Here is a 13,020-nt window from a genome sequence, read left to right on the forward strand (position 1 = left end):
TCCACTCAGCTGTGGAACTTCTCCAAGTAGATGAGCTGTCCTGATCAGTGAGTGATTGCAAACTCCAACCCATCATATCTATCTTTCCCAGCCCATGTTTCCCATTTGGCCATCCTCTAGGAAACACTATACATCTTGTCACCTGCCCTACACATACCCCTACCCAATACCCTGCTTTCTACCTCTTACTCTGGGAACAGTCATCAAATCAATACTACCAGTGCTTTCTTGTGGTTATTCTCAATGTCCCTGTGATTCTACAAACCAGGGGATTCTTAAACTGTTTTCCCCAAGACCCCTTTTTGCCCTAAAAAGTTTTATACCACCCTGCATATATCAGTGTATAAAATATAAAAAAGTCTTACACAACATTGGGTATATAGGTATACATACTTTTGCTGTTGCCAAATTTTTCATGACCCCCACATTCAGTTACACGATCCTATACAGATTAAGAAGCTTTTCTCTAAACTAAATCTCTCTTTCCCTGGCCAGCATTCCCCTATATTGTTTGAGTCTCCCTATTTAGAATCTACTTTGTAGTTTTATCAGTGCTTTAGCATAGTGCTTGGCACAGAGTAGATACTTAATACTTTTTTCATTCATTCATTTTCAACTCCACTGAATTACCTGTTCTATTCTTGTACAGCAGATAGGTGTTGGAAAGATCCAAAGACATGGTGGGACAGTGTCCAGTAGTACAGACTGGATTCCCTTACAGATATGAGGCATATGAATTTTTGATCCTTTACTCCATAACAAACAGCCTTCATGTTTATCATTATGAATGTATGCTATAGTTTCTCTGCACTATGTGAAAATGATTAATGACCAATTAACTATAACAGTGCCAGAAGCCACTGCTCTAAATCAATAATGCCTGCCAATATAGATCACTGGGACATTGGATCAAATAAAACATGGAGTCACTCCCAGCAAGATTCTGTGCAGTGAAATGGTATCTACCCAATCCCATTCATTCATGTCTTCTCTGAGCCTGTTGCAATTTTTGTTTTCCAAGTTGTGGAAGCAATGGTTGTTTAGATAAATCCCTTATTCACAAGCCCTCTCACACTAGTCCCTTCATCTTTCTTATAGACTTCAAAATCACTTGGTACATCAGTTGTTGGGTTTTTTCATTCTATTAGCAAAATGAATTAGTTCTGCTTAAGTTTTTCAACTCTGTGAGGAACATAGCAGGATGTTGGCTAGAGGGTTAACCTTGGACTCAGAAAGACCTGGGTTCAAGTCCTGATTCTCACATATATTAGCTATGTGATCATGAACCAGTCACCTAATTTGTCAGTGTCACCAGCAACTCTCTAAGATTTTAAGCTATCTGCAAGCTGCTAATCTGAATTGATGAAGGGAGTTACCATATTAGGAGTTCTTCATACCATACCATAGCTATGGACACACAAAAAAAAGTCTCAACAAATTTCCCATAGTCAGTTATAATTTAACAACTGATAGTGAAAGAAAGGAGAGGTTGTTTGATAAATAAAATGCATAGATTAAATCACAAATCCTGATTTTACCTAGTTATAAAATCACCCCATACTTATCCTTTCTACCAAGTAACTAAAGTGGCTGATATGTTTCAACTCATTTTCTTTCCATCTTTCCGCCTTCTGGCAGAAATGGCCCAAAGCAGAAAGAAGGAGACAGAATTGGAAAATAGATAATCTACAAACTGAATAATAAGAACTGACAGCATTCATGATTTTATGATTTCTAAATTTCTATTCACAATAATTATGCTCCATTCTTTGATATTATGAAGCATATTTCATTGCAGAGCACAGTGAAAATTCTTCCCTACCTTTCTGCTTATAAACCAAAAAATGATTTCATGTCACTGGCCAGTTAAAAGACCCAGTTAATGTATCACAAAGGAGAGAGTTTAGACACTGAGTTAAGAGCTAGAACCATCTACTCTGAGATCTGTTCAGGATTAGCATGCAAGGCATGAATTTAGTATAAAGTGGCTTGAAAGTACAGTGTTCTTTAAAAAAAAAAGCAGACATACTATGTAAATAGGGATTAAGAGAGACAGGGAGTAGACCCTTGATTTTCTTGGTATGAGGAACTACCAACTGAGTAAATTCTCTCTACCTATGAAGGTCAACGCCTTCTCTTCAAATTAGTCATGTATGATGTGTGATGTATGTATGTGTATGCATAGAAATATAAACATGTGTATATATTTATATGTGTGTATATATGTATATATGCACACACATATATACACATGTGTATTCTTTATATATATGTATTGTGTGATATAGATATATACACAAAGTGGAGAGATGCTATCTATTATGATATATAAAAAGTTCAAGAGACATAGTTTCTAGATAATTCAGTTAGTGACACTCCTGAATGCCAAAGATCCCTCATAGAGCCCACTCAACACTTATATGCCCTTGGAAGAGTGGTTGTTCCTGAGGGTGGCAATTGGTTAACAAGTAATGAGAGAATGAATATTATAATGAGAGGTGGACCTATTCTAACAAAGTTCTGGGGGGTATGACTGATGACTCATACCTGTATGACTAGGAAAAAATGGGCCAGATTGCACTCAGATTAGATTAAGTTCTTTGTAAGGTTCTCTACTTGGATGTGGTGTCCCATCCAGAATGGAAATGCAGTACCCCAGGGATTTGGGTAATCTCATTCATCAATAATATCCTTCAAAGACTGAAAAACCTATAGGCTTCTGAAAATAATACTGGTCCTAATTCAATAATTGATTATTAATATAAGAGAGAAATAATCATTTCTCTCATTATGTAAATAAGAATAGGGACTAAACCTATAATTACTTTTGCATAAGGAATTCCAAGGTGATGTAACTCCCTTTATGAATGAAGTTCAGCACCTTCTTTGTACTCAATTTCCCACAGCCAGTATATGTCAGAGACAAGATTTGAACCCAGGTCTTTCTGACTTTCTGACATGCCTCTGTCCACTATGGCATGCATGTTGTTTCCACCTCCCTTCCCATGAGATTGTAAGCTCCTCAAGGGAAGAGACTATTTTTTTCAACTAGACTGACTACTGAATGAAATTATGATTATACTCAAATATCACAGTAGATACAGCAGACCCCAAATTTCCAGTGTTCCCAAGCAAACTTTTAATGAGGACAATTTCTTTTTGGGGGAAGTATAATTTTTAAAGAACTGATCTCTATCCAAGTAAAAATGATTGTGACAGTGTCCTCATGAAATTAAAAAAAAAACCATAATTCCATATGCTGTCCTCTAGCTCTCATCATTTGGTTATTATGATGATGATATCACATTTATATTTTATTTATTAAAGGTATGAATACAGATATAACCTCAGCTAAAAGACTCAGCCTTGGCACTGTCATTTCTGCCATTTACTAGCTTTGGGATTATGAGAAAGTAATTTCACCACTTAGCCTCAGTTTCCTCATCTGTAAAATGGGGATGATAACGTCAATAATGTCTACTTCACCGGGGTCTTGTCAAACTCAAATGAAATAATGTGATCAGGTCACTTTGCAAAAGCCTTAAATGTTATTTAAATATCAGTTATTTTATACTCAAGCAAACCAGGTCAGACAGTCAATATAGCAGGTACAGTGTGGCTCTTGTGATAGAGCTTAAAGTTGCTTACCTATTCAATTGTAAAAATTAGTTTTTAGACTAAGTGTTTGATGTTTCAACCTCCATGAAGATAGAAACTGTGTTTTATTATTTTTTTACATAGCATAGTGTTTTGTACATAGTAAGTACTTAATGAATACTAATTGAGTACAAGGGAATTGTGATTTTCCCATATATCTAGAATAAAATTTTGAAGTTCATCCAGTATAATGAAACAGAAAAAAAGAAAGAAGCATTGATTAAGTGCCTACTATGTGCCAGGCAATGTGCTAAGTACTTTATAAATATTTCCTTTGATCCTCAAAATTACCCTTCAAGGTAGATAATATTATCCAAATTTTACAATTTAGGAGACTGAGGCAGACAGGTTAAGTAACTTGCCCAGAATCACACAGCTAATAAGTGTTTGTGGCCATATTTGAACTTAGGTCTTCCTGATTCCAGGCCCAGCACACTGTCCAATATACCACCTACCTGCATCTGAAGGAGGGAAAACCAGGAACATCTATCTTCAAATCCCCAACCATATTACTATAAGCTTCCATTTATCTAGAATTTTAAAAAGCTAAAGGTTTAGGGGGTTAGAATACTTTCCTATAGTACTATACAATATAATTAATGCCCCTAAGGATAACGATGACGACGACGACAATGATGATAATCTTCTTTCTATCACAAAGAAATCTATAATAATTTATAAGAAAATGACATATTGGCCAAGAAGCAGAAAGGATATGCCAAAAAGTCTCAGAAGCATAAGAATCAATTATTATTCAGTAGTTATTGAGCAAACTACCCAAGAGGCAGCTTGGACTGATAGCAATTAACAGAACTCTTATTACTATTCACAAGGACAGGAGGAGATCTGATGCCAACAGGGAACAGTCTTGGTATGTAAACCTCATTGCTCTCCATGCTAGGGCAGTACACAGTAGGGTGATTTCCAGAGTGGAATGTGTACAATAGTTTTTGAATTCTGGTTGAAGACCCAGAGCCACTCAGGGTTCAATTTATTTAGAGTTTTAGACAAAGAGCTGGCTGGCACCAATAGGACACTGCCCTGTCACACATGAGGAAAATGTTGGCATAGTTGGGACCAATGAAATGAGAGTATTTTATAAATTGCCTAATAATGAAGAATGAGAGGTATAGCTATACAGAACTTAACTTTGTGCCCAACTAGCAAGAATTCATGGGTGGGGGATGAGTATAATACTTAGTTTTTGAGTGTATAATCTTTGCCTACATGCATTGGGGGAGGTCCGGGGCAGTATCAGACACTTGACACTTACTACCTGTATGACCCTAGGCAAGTCACTTGACCCTCATTGCCCTGCAAAACAAAAAACAAAACAAAACAAAAAACAAACAAAAATGAAAAGGGTGAACTTACCAGCAATGAAGAGGAAATTAAGACAATTATTAGGAACTATTTTACCCAATTATATGCCAATAAATTTGACAGTCTAAAGTAAACAGATTAACACTTACAAAAATATAAATTACCCAGATTAACAGAAGAAGAAATAAAATATTTAAATAATCCAATTTTAGAAAAAGTAATTGAACAAGCTATCAATGAACTTCCTTTAAAAAATTCTCAGGACCAGATAGATTCACAAGTGAATTCTACCAAACATTTAAAGAATAATTAATCCCAATACTATATAAAATATTTGGAAAATAAGAGGAGTCCTACCAAATTTCTTTTAGGAGACAAATATGGTGCTGATACCCAAACCAGGAAGAGCAAAACAGATAAAGAAAATTATAGACCAATTTACCTAATTAATATTGATACAAAGATTTTTAAATAAAATTCTAGGAAATAACTTATAGCAAAATATCACAAGGATCATACACTATGAACCAGTGGGATTTATTCCAGGAATGCAGACCTGGTTCAATATTAGAAAAACTATCAGCATAATTGACCATATCAATAACAAAACCAACAGAAATTGTATGATTATCTCGATAAAAGCAGAAAAGGCCTTTGACAACACCCATTCCTATTAAAAATACTAGAGTTCTGGGGGTGGCTAGGTGGCGCAGTGGATAAAGCACCGGCCCTGGATTCAGGAGTACCTGAGTTCAAATCCAGCCTCAGACACTTGACACTTACTAGCTGTGTGGCCCTGGGCAAGTCACTTAACCCCCATTGCCCTGCAAAAAAAAAAAAAATACTAGAGTTCATAGGAATAAATGGAGTTTAACTTAAAATTATAAGGAATATTTATCTAAAACCATCAGTGAGCATTATCTGTAATGGGGACAATTAGGCTAGAAGCCTTCCCAATACAACCAGGGGTGAAGCAAGGATACTCATTATCACCTCTATTATTTAATAATAGAGGTACTAGAAATGTTGGCTATAGCAATGAGAAGAAAAAGAAATTAAAGGAATTAGAATAGGTAATGAGAAAACAAAACTATCACTCTTTACAGATGATATGTTATACTTAGAAAATCCTAGAGAATCAACTAAAAACCTACTTGTAACAATTAACAACTTTAGCAAAGTTGCAGGATACAAAATAAACCCACATAAATCATCAGTATTTCTATATATTACCAATAAAGTCCAGCAACAACAAATAGAAAGAGAAATTCCATTTAAAATAACTGTAGACAATATAAATTATTTGGGAGTCTATCTGCCAAGACATACCCAACAACTATATGAACTATATAAAACACTTCATACAAATAAAGTCATACCTAAACAATCGGAAAAATATTAATTGCTTATAGGTAGGTTGAGCTAATATAATAAAAATTACAATTCTACCTAAGTTTATTTAGTGCCATACTAATCAAACTATCAAAGAAATATTTTATAGACCTAGAAAAATAATAACAGAATCCATCTGGAAGAACAAAAATTCAAGGATATCAAGAGAATCGATAAAAAATGGGAAAGAAGGTTGTCTAGCAGTAGCAAATCTCAAACTATATTATAAAGTGGTAATTATCAAAACAATCTGGTAATTGTTAAGAAATAGAGAGGTAGATCAGTGGAATAGAATAGGTACAAATTACACCATAGTCAATGACTATAGTTATATAGTATAGATCCAAGCTTTTGGAACAAAAACTCATTATTTGACAAAATCTGCTGGGAAAGCTGGAAAATAGTATGGCAGAAACTAAGTATAGACCAACATCTCACACCATATACCAAAATAAGGTCAAAATGGGTACATGATTTACATATAAAGGGTGATGCCATAAACAAATTGAGAGAGCATGGAATAGTTTATCTGTCACATTTGTGGACAGAGGAAGAATTTAGGACCAAAGAAAATATATAGCACAATACAAAATGTAAAATAGATAATTTTTTAAAGCTTTTGGACAAACTACACTAATTTAACCAAGATTATAAGGAAAGCAGAAAACTGGAGGAAATTTTTGAAACAAGTAATTCTGATAAAGGCTTCATTTTTCAAATATATAGAAAATTAAGTTAAATTTATAAAAATACAAATCATTCCCCAATTGATAAATGGTCAAAGGATATGAAGAGGCAGTTTTCAGACAAAGAAATCAAAACGATCTATAGTCATATGAAAAAATGCTCTAAATCACTATTGATCAGAGAGATGCAAATTAAAACAACTCTGAGGTATCACCTCACACCTATCAGAGTGACGAATATAACAAAAAGGGAAAATATTGCATATTTGAGGGGATGTGGGAAAACTAGGATGCTAATCCACTGTTAGTGGAGTTGTAAACTGATCCAACTATTCTGGAACAATTTGGAATTATGCCCAAAGGGCTATAAAACTATGCATACCCTTTGATCCAGCAATACCACTGCTAGGTTTATATCCCAGAGACATTCCCCAAAAGAAAAAAAAAGACCTGTTTGTACAAAAATATTTATAGCAGTTCTTTTTGTGGTGGCTAAGAATTGGAAATCAAAGGAATACTCATCAACTGAGGAATGACTAAACCAGCTGTGGCATATGATTGTGATGGATTATTATTACACTTATAAGAAATGACAAAGAGTAAATTTCAGAAAGGCCTGGAAAGACTTATATGAACTGATGTATAGTGAAGTGAGCAGAACCAGGAGAATATTGTACACAGTGATAGCAATATTGTTTGATGAAGAATTGTGAATGACAACTATTCTCAGCAATACAATGATCCAAGACAATCCCAAAGGACTAATGAGGAAGCATACTATCCACCTCCAAAGAAAGAACTAAGGTTGATTCATCACAGGCTGAAGCATGCTATTTTTCACTACATTTCATTTTTTTCCCTTTTATTCAAGTTTTCTGAAACAGAATAATTAGTATGGTAATGTTTTATATAATTGTACATGTACAAACTAGAGCTGATTGCTTACTGCCTCAGGGATGGGAGATGGGCAGGGAAGGGATGGAAGGAGGGATAGAATTTGGAACTCAAAACTTTAAATGATAATGTTTATTATTATTTTTTAAAAAACAAAATGTAAAAACTTATCATAGAAGCACAATATAATATAGAAAAAGGATGGAGAAACTTAATAAATACTTATTGGTCAATAGATTAATTTTTCTGTATTTGACTGTAACTGACATGAGGATAATTGCAGTGAGTCTACAGAGAATGACCTTATATCTTAAAACTTCTTTTCAACTGCAAAAAGCAGTTATTTGTTAAGTATAGGCAACAACAACAAATCTACAAGCATTTATAAGTATCATTTGTTATGGTATTGTGTTAAACCCTGGGAAGATAAATATAAGCAGAGAGGAAGACAGTCCCTCCCTACCCTCAAGGAGCTTGTCTTCTAGTTGGGGAAGATAACCTATAAAAGGATGCTGAAAAGCAGTAGAAGGTAGCATGAAAGTTGGGGTAGAAGTTGCCCATAAATAAAGTCTAGATAAATAAAGTCTGGGTAAAATCCAGAGAGCTAGAAGTGGAACCTATAGAGGAATGAAGATGTAGTTAGCACTTTCCCAAAAATGGAGGTTCTGGGAGGAACTCATCAATTAGAGTAAGGGGCCATAGGGAAAGAGTGGGGTGAGAAGGCCAGAGACATAGTGAACTTTCAGGATAGAAAAGTTGCTATCACATAGGGGAGAAAGACCAGAGAGTCAAGAGGGAAACCCAGAGAGGAACAAAACACATAAAAGAAAAATCTCAGGATAGTGTCTTGTTCCAGGACCATTTGTATCATGACCATTTTTGTCTTCTCATCTGAAAGAGATGATAAGAATTAGATAACAATAATTATTATTAATAAGGCATATTTATATAGCACTTTAAGATTTACAGAACAGTTTCTTTTTATTTTTTTTTTGGCAGGGCAATGAGGGTTAAGTGACTTGCCCAGGGTCACACAGCTAGTAAGTGTCAAGTGTCTGAGGCCGGATTTAAACTCAGGTCCTCCTGAATCCAGGGCCGGTGCTTTATCCACTGCGCCATTTAGCTGCCCTTACAGAACAGTTTCATCACAACATGCCCCCACCAGGGTTTGCCAAGGGAACAGCAGAATTTGACTCATTATATAAAGATTATTACCCAGTTTCACAGATAGGAAATTTATGAATACCTTACCCAATGCCACAGAGCCAGTAAATGATGGAAGTTGAAGATAAATCTGACTTTCCTACCTAGTGTTTCCTCTCATGACAACCCTACAGGATCCCCAAATACTTTCTGAACCATCAAAGATCCAATTATCTTCAGAATTCATGTGGATAGATATGTAAACTACATTCCATCTATATTGTTCACTATGTTCCAGTTATGTGTAATATATGTGTGTAAACATGTATGTCTATACATAGATTTTATATGTGAGCATATGTATATATATTAATATATATCAGATATGTATGTATATATGTATATGTGTTAACCCAAGTATTCAATTAGTCAATTAAACATCTGTACCTGTAGATGTAAGTAGATAATGTGTGTGTATACATACAAATATTCAATTTGTCCATTGTGTGGCATTCTCTCTGGATTCATCTGCCCAACACAGAATATCCTGTTTCCCAATCACTGTAGGAATACAAACGCATGCACATTCATTACTCTACTAATTTTGTCTCTCCACCATGGTTACTATCAATACCCCTACCATAACTAATGACCATATACATACACATAAAATTCTTGCAATGAAGGGTGAAGAACCCAGGATATTCTACCACACTGAGACATCTTTATGAAAACTAAATGAGTTGCAAGCCATTAGTGAAAAAAAAAATCTTGTTCATCCTTTTTATTTTAGACAAGGCCACATTTAAACTTCCAATGGTAGACCTAGATTGATCCTAGCTTTAAAAACCTCCAAAAGAGGCAGACACTATGTAAATATGAGGAGTGCTATTTTCATTTCAGTAGTTAGCACTCATTAATAACTGAACAAAATCATACATAGATGAATCTGTCTCTATCTCAATCAATAGGAAATTATGGTTATAGGTATAGCAGTCATTTCAGAATCAGCTGCTTATATGAGTTAGATCATCAACTGTTTAGAACAAAAGAGAATGTCATTTACAGAGGATTCTCTTTTTGATAAGATTCTCCAATTCTTTTCAAAGATCACATTGTACTAGAGAACTAAGTGAAATACATACCAATTCAAAGAAAAATATCATATAACCATCCAAATCAGAAAAAAAAGTTGATGAAAAATTAATTTTTGTCATACACATGTAGCTGTATGAACAGCCCACAACCTCATTAGATGGATAGATAGATGATAGATAGATGATAGAGAGATAGATATAAAGAGGAGACAGAGAGAGAAAGAGAGAGAGAGAGAACATGGGATAGTAGATAGAAAACCATCAGGAAGGCCTGACTGTTCAAGGCTTGGCTCTGATACATACCAAATGTGTGATTCTGGACTCAGTGACCCCAGGCCATTGGTTGAAAAGTTAGTGACTGATTAAGGAAGTTCCCTACATCAATGAAATCACAGCCAGGAGCACTGAGAATTGAGTGGTGGTTCCATATTCACACAGCTAGTATCTTCAGATATACAACGAGATGACTCCAGAATTGAATAAGAGACTGAGCTTAATTGTTTTTGGAAAAATATGGAGTTCAAAGATTGTAATAATCCTAAACCGTTTACTGCTATGCAAATCCATTTCTTTAACATCAGTATTCTTTTTTTTTTAATGGCTGTGCATCACAAAACATCATAATCTGAGAATGATGAAAATTACAGGTGACCCAAAAGACTGGTAAGTTAGCTCAAACATATTACCAGTGATGACTTACTCATGAGAAGTGACAGAGAAAAAAAAATCTTAAATATCCCTGTGAGGTCTTGGCAAGAACTGAGGACAAGAACATTATTTTTATCTTTTCAGAGCTTGGTAGTTGAGCATTAGTAATTGAGAAGAATTGAAAAAGATAAAAGTCATTTATTAGCATGTTTCTTTATGACCTATGACTCTCCAAACATTCCAAGAGCATTTCATATTGTGATGCACCTTTTCATATAAATAAATAGCCCAAACCTCTGTTATTCCTACATCATGAGACTGTGAATCACTTGGCAAAAATTTGAACTGTCCTGTCATTGAAAAAATGCTGAATTGTTCTCCTTACTGAAATTCTACCTATATATTTATTACCAAAAACAAATCAGGCAAAGTACAGCAGCCTTCCTGAATCATGCTCAACATAACAACTGTTCTATTCCAAAATATCAACCTCTAAAATCTTCTAAGTGAGGGTTTTGGTTGGTTGTTGTTGCTTTCAGTCCATTTAACCCATCTCTCACAAGTGGCATCTCCTAGTCTTCCTATTTTCATAATTTGGTTGCTAAAACATAGAATGAAAGAAAGAATTTAACATACTAAATAAGGTCATGACCCAAGTAATTGGGAACTAACTATTCCACATTTGAAAACCAGTAAGATTTATGTAATTTTTTCTCTATTAAAAAAAAAACCAGTATCTTTTTAGGTAGGATAAGCACACTCCACTGATTTCTCTAGTAGGGTTAATGAACACATTGAAAATATCTCATTAATTTCTTTGGCCCCTTTTGTAAAGCACCAAAATGACATTCTGAGGGGCAGCTAGGTGGCGCAGTGGATAAGGCACCAGCCTCGGATTCAGGAGGACCTGAGTTCAAACCCAGCCTCAGACACTTACTAGCTGTGTGACCCTGGGCAAGTCACTTAACCCCCATTGCCCTGAAAAAAGAAAAACAAGCAAACAAACAAACAAACAAAAATGACATTCTGATCTAACAGCTGGAGAAACGTAAGTATAGGTGAATAGAATCACTCAATAACAACAAGTAATTTCAGTTCTGTTCCACGCTATGAAAATTACTAAGCCTTGTAGGCTTGCTATTATTGTCTTTGAGCACCAGGTTTGGCAGAGGCATTATTAATCAAAGATCTAGAGCTGGAAGGGGCCTTAGAAGCCATCCAATTCAATCTCTCATTTTATAACTGAAGAAACTGAGGTCCATGGAGGGATATTTGTGTCCAGTGATTAAATTTTTAAAAATTCAAAGTTTGGTGAGTTGGGACAATCTGTTAGATTTGGACTCACAGAATCTAGATTTATATCCCAACTCCACCACTCTCTCCCTACCTGTGTGACCCTGGCTGGGCGTGTACCTCAACCTCTTTGACCCTCCTTTTCCCCATCTTAAAGTAGAAGATGTTGACCCATATGGACCTCTGAAGACTAAATGTAGGTAGGATCTTAAGTCTTGAATCCTACCTCTATTCCTTTGGGCAGCCTAAATTACTTACTTTTCTCCTCCTGTTTTATGCCTGCCTTGATGTCAATATTCAATAGGTTGCTAAACAAAGGACTTCACATCTTGCATTGTGTAATTTTAATACATACATTGGAGACTTTTTTTTTTGAGGAGGGCATTTAAAGCTCTAGTCAACAGCTTTTTTTTTAAAGTCTCTATTAACTCTTTCAGGCCACCTCAAAATTGGTTTTGATTTTTCTTTTCCCTACTCACTTATCAACCCCAAGGGACTAAGAAAACTATTAAACTTTCTGAAGAAGCCCCAACAGGATCAGGCCAACAATGAATCCCTTGGGGAAAGGTACTTGATTTCCTGTTTCTTAATTTCCATGGATATAAAAACTATGCTACAGATGTTTTGAACTATGAAAGGGAAACTCATAGAAAGTACCAAAGAAGTTGAAATGTAATCAATCATTTACATTTCCATAAAATGTGAATTTACAATGTATCTCCATAAACAAGAGAGAGAATACATAATACTTTGACTGAAATCATTTAGGGGGAGGAAATGTTTGTTGCTATTGGTTTTTGTTTTTGTTTTTAACAAAAATGCCTCCAGGTTCTTCTAGCACTTCTTTAGCCTTATTTTGATGTTTTTACAATAACTGGATGCCAAAA

The sequence above is a fragment of the Dromiciops gliroides genome, chromosome 5 (assembly GCF_019393635.1).
Source record: "Dromiciops gliroides isolate mDroGli1 chromosome 5, mDroGli1.pri, whole genome shotgun sequence".
Classification (NCBI taxonomy): domain Eukaryota; kingdom Metazoa; phylum Chordata; class Mammalia; order Microbiotheria; family Microbiotheriidae; genus Dromiciops; species Dromiciops gliroides.